The sequence below is a fragment of the Agelaius phoeniceus genome, chromosome 1 (assembly GCF_051311805.1).
Source record: "Agelaius phoeniceus isolate bAgePho1 chromosome 1, bAgePho1.hap1, whole genome shotgun sequence".
In the NCBI taxonomy this organism is placed as follows: Eukaryota; Metazoa; Chordata; class Aves; order Passeriformes; family Icteridae; genus Agelaius; species Agelaius phoeniceus.
The window spans coordinates 10,988,725-10,996,307 of NC_135265.1; the positions used below are offsets into that span (position 1 = coordinate 10,988,725).

A 7,583-nucleotide genomic window follows, 5' to 3' on the forward strand; every position below is an offset into this window, starting at 1 on the left:
TTGTGGCTGGATTAGAAGGTTACATCTTTCTCAGTGATGCAAAAAGTACTTTTGCTAGGAGGTGTGATTAGGGAGGATAGCAGGGAAGGTGGCAGGAAAGTTCTGGTTGTTATATTCATCAGTAAGGACTTCTTGGTTTGTTTCTTTTCACGTGTCCTTTTGAATTATGGGCTTGCTGCTTCTGAAGCTGCAGGGCTGAAGGGGATTATTAGATAAGTCAAAAAAGGGTGTTATTCTTCCCATGCTGCAATGTTTAAAGGATAATTCTCTCACAGATCTCCTCCACTCTGCTATGTAAATGAAAAAACTAACAGCTTGTGCATTACAAATAAGAATCACATGAAAATAGGGTTTATAGTCACTGAGAATTGATAACATCCATTCCTGAGAATCTCAGATAATTCTTGACTACTTTAAAATAAATAATTTTATGATGCATTTTACCTATACTTGCACATAAATTTCAATATAGACTTTTGGGGGGGGGCATTTCAGAGATGCCCACTAGCCTCTGTCTGTTCTCTGATAAACTCACACCAAGTTCCCTGTAATTCTAAGGAAAGGAGCAAAAAAGGGACAGAGAAGAGGTGGCTGAGCTGCTTTAAGAAGACCCCTACCCTTGTCACCTGTGGCAGAGGGACAGAGTGGCCTTGAGTTTTGCACTTGGAGAGCTGGGCTTGTAAATACTTGGGGATTGCTGTACATCACAGCTGCTGGGGTTTATCTGTGCTAAAGAAACTCTGCTGTCCTGTCTCCAGTTATTTTATGCCCATAATTTACAGATAGAGTGTAGCACATACCCACCCTCACCACGTTTTTTGATCTATTTCTTGTGCTCTGCAAGAGCTGGCAGGCCCTCAGGGAACAAAGCAAGATTTCAAAAAGAAAAGACCATCAGGTGCTGATATTCTGTAAAATCACTTCTAATTGTTCTTTGCACCTCTTCCCCTCAATCAAAGAAGACAACTAGTCTTTGGAGGCTGTAAAAGAATTACTCCATGCTGCTGAACCCTGGAAATTGTCAATATGATCTATTCAATACAGCCCTATGAACCCTATTCCCCCTGGCAGAGCCCTTTCCCATGGCATGAGGATTCATTTCTGGTTTGCAGCCAGCAGAAGGATTCCAGTGAGAGGGACAGTTTCCACACCTGTTATTTTCCAATGCTCAGAAGGACAATGCAGTTAGATCCTGTTTGAGAAGACACAATGCTTTCTTCTCATTTCATGCTTCAAGTAGTGCTCTTGGCATCTCAAACATATTCCATACCAGAGGGCCTTGATCCTCAGGATGTTTTCAGGGGAAGCATTTTCCTGTATAAACTACTGTTGCTCTCATGAAAATTTCTGATTGATCTGTTTCCTCATCTACCACAGAGCTTCTGTGAAGGCTGCTGCTTGCTTCAAGACACAAAGAGAGCTCCTGCTGAAGCAGCTATCTCTGAGGAGGCAAGGGGTTTAGAGTTTACTCCTGCTGTCTACCCAGTGCTTCCTTGACTCACCTATGATGCTGACATCCACACCAACTCTCTCCTTTTCCAAATTATGATGGTAACACTTAATTTCAGGCAGCTGGTTTGCATGAAAACTTGCTAACTTTCTTCTAGTGAAGTTTTCCCCTTCTTAGGATGTTGTGTGTTTTTTCCATCATATTGGTGGTCTTATCTTTAGTCCATGCCTTTCTTCTCCCTGCTGAGTCTGTACATATGGCTCCAAACAGATGTTTACTGTTTGATTAGTACTTGTAGCTCCTGCCCAATTAATGGAATCACCCAGAAGGAGAAATCCAGGTTTTTAAGTCATCCACAGGCTGGGCAATGTCAGGCACTTGGTGGTGATGGATTAAGTCTGGAGCTGAAGCTCCAGAGTACCCAGTGGTTGCTGCCCATGAAACAAGGATGAGATGAAAGCACAGCTGAGTGTACCAGGCTGAGAGCTGTGGCCACCCCTGAGTGGATAATGTGGGCCAGATTTTGGGAGTGGAATGGCCTAAAGGGAGTGGAGGGAACCCACATGAATGGTGACTAGAGATGTCTCATTGTGACCTACTGACACATATATTAGACCTCCAAACTGAGCATACTTACCTCAGTATGGGGAAATCCCTGTGCACCTCAAGGTACACATAAAAATTGTATCATTTATGCAGAGTTTTTTGTGCAATCTCAGTTCTGACTCCCTCTTGGGTGTAAGAGAGAAAATAGAAAGCTGTTTTAAAGGGAAAAGAAAAAAGCAGTTTGTACCATAGGAAGTCTGAATAGCAAGCTCCAGCTGACTGATTCACTAAGCTAAGTGCAACATGGAAAGTTCAGTGTCAGGGAAATAACAGAGCTTTCATCTCCTGGTGGCAGGCAGCCATGGTTGTTGTTACTGGCACGGTCAGCTAACACAGGCTGTGGACACAAACTTAATATTCATCCTTCTGGTATTGCTACAGATGGATAAAATCACCATGAGAACTACCCTGTACTGAAAAATACCTGTTCATACTGTTTTTCTTTCCTCAGCCCAGTGAGGTCAGTTCTGAGCTGGGGCTGGGAGCATGTCTGGTGGCTTCTGTGACGTGTGCAGGTGGCTCAGTGTTCACTGGATAAATACATCAGGAAGTTCTCTGCATCACAGCCAGGCTGCCTGGAACAGACCAATGCCTGGTGGCACAAAGATGAGCTCAGATGGGACAAATGCAGTGTGACCTATGCATTCAGGAGATGTTTTCTTAACAACCACTTTCTGGCACAAAAGAGGAGTATTTCCCTCCAACCTCCTGTGTCTCTACTGTGCTTGGAGAGAGGGGAGCTCTGAGAGTACAGCTGTGGAATCTGAATAGGAGATAACAGTGCAAATGTGTGTACTGATTTTCAATACAAAACCCTGATTTTCAGTATTGAAAATCAAAAACATCATTGAAAAACAATGATTTTTTAAAAAACTTCATGTTGCCAGTGACGCCTTTTGCACTTCCAGTGCCTCTTCTCCTGCATGGGGCACAGCAGCAGCACATTTTGGTGTCTGCTATAATATGGGTTATACTTGCAGTCATATATTTCTGATTTTTATCAAATTGAGTTGTAAGTGGAGATATCCTGCAGAAATAACAAATTATCTTTTAAAATGAATGCTAGAAGTGATCTTGTATTTCTCTTGAGAAAGTGTGTCCATGGATTCTGTGAAGAGAGTTGGATGGCAGAGAGAGGTGAGCTGGAATTCATTGGAATAGGATAATGGTGGGTGATGTCCTAAGACTCAGAGCAGGACTAATGGTCCCAGGAAATCCAGAGGAGGATTTCTCCTGATGAGAAGACAGTGGGAAACCTACCTGCTGGTACATGGTCCAGCCTGGAGGCAAATCAGCAAGAGGAAAGGAGGCAAAATGGATGGCTGTGACCTGCCTTGCTCCACAGACCACTAGGGAAAAAAAGGCCTTGTATGACTCTGCTGATAATCCAGCACTGAGCTTGGGAGAGACACCTGAACCAATGGTATATAAGCAGATGGAAGTTATAAACATGAAAGAGAATCTTAAATAGGATTAAAAGGAAACATCAAATTATGTAAAGTCCTGTCTTTCTACTGAGAAATACAAATTTCAATGAGAAACAGGAAGGGGGGGGGAAGAAATGGAGCATGTGTGGTTTGGTTAGTTGTTTGGGTGTTTTTTAAATTGAAAAAAAATGCTTTAATTGAAAACCATATAATTGTAAAAAAGAAACAGAGTAGAATACAAAGTATTTTACTTCTCTTGACTTTGTCCTCTTACCTCTTCTGTTCATCAATTTTCTCTCTTGTTTTAAACTCCTGGCATCTTGTTTTATAATTAAATTTTGAGTTCTTCAGGGCAGCAGCTATATTCAGATATGGAGCAGTAAACAGCCTGCAGCAATAAATCCTTACCCTGATTGGCACCAGTGAGCAATATAAACACTATGTAAGTAATGAGAAAGTCTGAGAGGTGCTGAGTCCTGGATAAACACCATTGTTTTTCAGCAGCTTACATTATAGTGGCATTAATTCAAACAGTGCACAAAACTGTGTCAGTGCATTGGCTAAAGGCAGGCTGGATACTGCTTGGAGGTATGGAAAGTCATGAAGAGCTGGGTGAGCCCCATGGTGTCCTCTGGGAGGAAAGATGCTCTGGGGAGGAGCTGATTTGGAACTTGGAGCCAAGCTTCCCATCCTTTGGGAAGGAAAAAATTGACAGTTGTCTTCTTTTGTGACATTCAGGAAGGATGAAATGTCTCTAAATGAGAGAGATCCAAACTCCCATCATAGCAGGAAACCTGAAGAGCTGTCCTGCTGACTGCTTCAGTTGTCCACATTTATTTATTTAGAGCCACTTGAGATATCCTGTAACAGGCCCCAACTTCCAGCTGCCACTTGGGAGGGAGAAAGGTCATGTTTAATATTTGGCAATTCTGTGTAAATATCTTGGGTACCAGAGGCAAAGCTGGCACTGGACATCTGAGTTCAGGCAGCTAGTTGGTGTGCCAGGATGTCTGCTGTGGGGTGAAGGGGCTGGTCTCTGCACTCCACTGAAGCCTGGACATCCAATCCACGTGTGAACACTTCCCAGGTCTCCTAACCTGCAAGGGGAATATTATCATCCTTTAATATGTGCCTCAAGACAGACTTTGCATAATGTCCTTTAAGATAATACATTAAAAATTGCTTGATGCTGACATTGTGAAAGTTCTTTAACCTCTTTTTAAAAATGAGGGGTCTCAAAGTGGAGCTGGAGTTGCATGTGAGAATGTGACTTCAGCCCTGCTCTGAGCAGGCGTGGTGGCTCTGCAGGGCTGGGCAGAGGGAGCTCACAGGGACAGCCCCTGGCCTGGCATCCTGCTCTGGCTTGTGCACAAGGCTGTGCAGAGAGCACATCTCAGATGTTACTGAAAATGCATTACACTTTTCCATTCCTTTGCCTTAGTTTTATTTTTTTTTTCCTCAGGAATAATTTCCTTCTGAGTATGTGAATTTACTGCAGCAATAACTAGTGTTTGCTTACATGTTTGTACAAGAGAAGCACAAGGAGCCCCTAGTGTCTGACAAGGACGCTGTGGCAAAACAAATTAAACATAGAGACAGAAAACCAGAGTGCAGAGAGAGAGGTTATTACACCAAGGATGACAATGGCCCTCTGAGACAAGTCTCAGGTCTTCTGAGGTTTGACTCAATACCTCAACCAAAAAAAAAATTCCATGCAAGATATCAAAAACTTGTACTTGAAAGTTGTTGGTGTTTCTAGATATGGGCATATGGAAAAAAGAAACGGTCCTTGACCACAAAGGACTTCAGCATGAGGTGTAATCAGACAGGAAATGAGAAGAGTCTTTAAGATCACAGGTATTTTGTCCCAGTGTTGGAGCAGGACAGATGGACTGTCTCTGTATCCCCAGATGTTCTTAAAGAGAGAAGGAACTGACTACAACTAAGAGGTTTTTTATCTGAAAGTCAGTACCAGTATGTTTTTTCACCTCATATAAACAAAGAAAAAGAAGGGTTTGTTCTGCTTCACTGGAGCAAAAAATATAGCACAATGGAGTTCCATTCAGGCACACAAATAGCAACTGTCCTGTGACTTCTCTATTTAAATGGGTCTCCATGGTGAGATCTGCCTCACTCTCAGTAGATGGCTGTGGAGCAGTGCTGTGCTTCACACTGCAGGCAGGGAGGAAAAGGCATCTGAAACATCCCCCTTGCAATGAATGAATGAAGAAATACAACAAGATATCAAGTTTCTGGTGCATGACACTACAAAACATGATGCCTGTGCTCTCCACCACTGCTTTACTGTCCCTTCACACTGCTTTTCCAGGCCCATTCCAATTAAATGTATTCTCTACTTGCAGGCACAGCCCTGACCAACAGATGGTACATAAATAGGTGTAAAAACTGCAGCATCACAAGGGGCTTCCTTGCCAGGCTGCATTTCTTGTTTGCTTTCTTCTTTCACTGTAGGTAGTAGAGATTGGTAATCTGCTCTGTGATAGCCAAGCCTGGACCAGACCCCTCCAGGGTCTTGCCCACCTCAGAGCACACAAGGATGACTTGGTGCTGTAGGAACCACTGGAGATATCTGCTGTGCAAGTAGCCTCTAGCAGCAAAAAGAAAAGAGGAGCTGAGAACAAGATTGCTGGACTTCTTGAACCACCTATTTTCTAGGGAGAACGGCAGACCTCCCTAAAATTCAAGATACTACTGGTATGGCATCAATGCTATTTATATGAGGGATCTGTGAAATAAAAGTAAAAATCAGCTAAAGAAGTCTGAGCAATGAATGATGAGCTCCTGGTGCTGGAATAATTATTACAATTGATGACAACAAAGATCAGCTGTCTTGCCAAATACAAGCTCTGAAAAATAGTACCTTATAACTACAAAATAAGCCAAAATTGGGTTAAGGAGTTAAATACAAAAATATTGCTCTTGGGCTGTTATTTGTATTCTGCATTAAAATACTGAGGGTTCACACTTTTCAGATCTTATCAGCTAGAAAGTGTCATGTATCATTTAAAAGTGTTATATTCTGCTAGTAAGTTGAATGTAAAATCCTCTTATAGATCATGACATTCACTGTAAAATTATTAGCAATGCTAATGCTGATACAAATTGTAAGATATTGATACACCAGTGTTAATGCATTGAACTTGAATTCCATCAAAAGCAGTAGAAAAGATGTTCTGACTTTAACTGAGACACAGATCTGACCTATACATTTTTAAAAGGTTATGCCTAAGTGCTAGAAATGGAAAATGTTAATAAAAATGGAATCTCTCTTTGCTGTCATCCAGGCAAAGCCCCCAAAGGTTTTGTATGTACCTTTTACCATTCATTGTTGTATTTTCCTTCCATGTCAAGCCTGGAAGCAGACTCATCAGTAAGCATTTGCTTTATTCAAACCAAGTCAAGAGTTAGGTACTAACTCCAGCTGCTACCAATACAGCAGCCATTGAAATGTGAAAGCACAGTTCAAAAAACCTGATTTTGAAAGTGCTTTGCTGTGGAATCCAGCCAGCTTTTTGAAATCAGACTTTCACTGTCTACCCTAAACTAACCAAATGTTCCAAAATCTGGAAAAGCAGCTAAGGAATCCTGCTGGTGCAGAATGATTACCTTGCATAGCTTCTCCCTTGTGTGTCAGGGCATGCCAGGGTAGGTGTTTGTGTTGTGCCATGGTCCTCACTGTTCTTTAGGCCTGTGCTCTGTGTGGTCTCCATGGACAGGCTGCCCTTTTATTTGTGTAGCAAGAATGGGGAAAGGCAGAACTCAGCAGTGCTGGCAACAGGGACTAGACAGGAGGAGCAAAATCAGATGTCTGGGGTTCTGCAAGGGGGAGGTGGGCAAGGTTTATCAGGAGATGGCAGGCAAGGTTAATCAGGAGATGGCAGGCAAGGTTTATCAGGAGATGGCAGGATTGTCAGGAGATGGCAGGATTATCAGGAGATGGCAGGCAAGGTTTATCAGGAGATGGCAGGATTATCAGGAGATGGCAGGATTGTCAGGAGATGGCAGGATTATCAGGAGATGGCAGGATTGTCAGGAGATGGTGGCAGAGGTGGGTGCTGGTGCAGTCCTGAGGGACTGAG

The 7,583-nt window shown here is 42.7% G+C and overlaps 1 long non-coding RNA gene across 1 annotated transcript; it reads right to left on the reverse strand.

Moving 5' to 3' along the window:
• Window positions 1-4,301: 4,301 nt before the first annotated feature.
• Window positions 4,302-7,179, reverse strand: LOC129129291 (uncharacterized). Its single transcript, XR_008535413.2, has 2 exons — window positions 7,111-7,179; window positions 4,302-4,580 (listed from the first exon to the last, which is right to left on the reverse strand). It is a non-coding gene; the product is annotated as an uncharacterized LOC129129291 (long non-coding RNA).
• Between the last annotated feature and the right edge of the window lie 404 nt (window positions 7,180-7,583).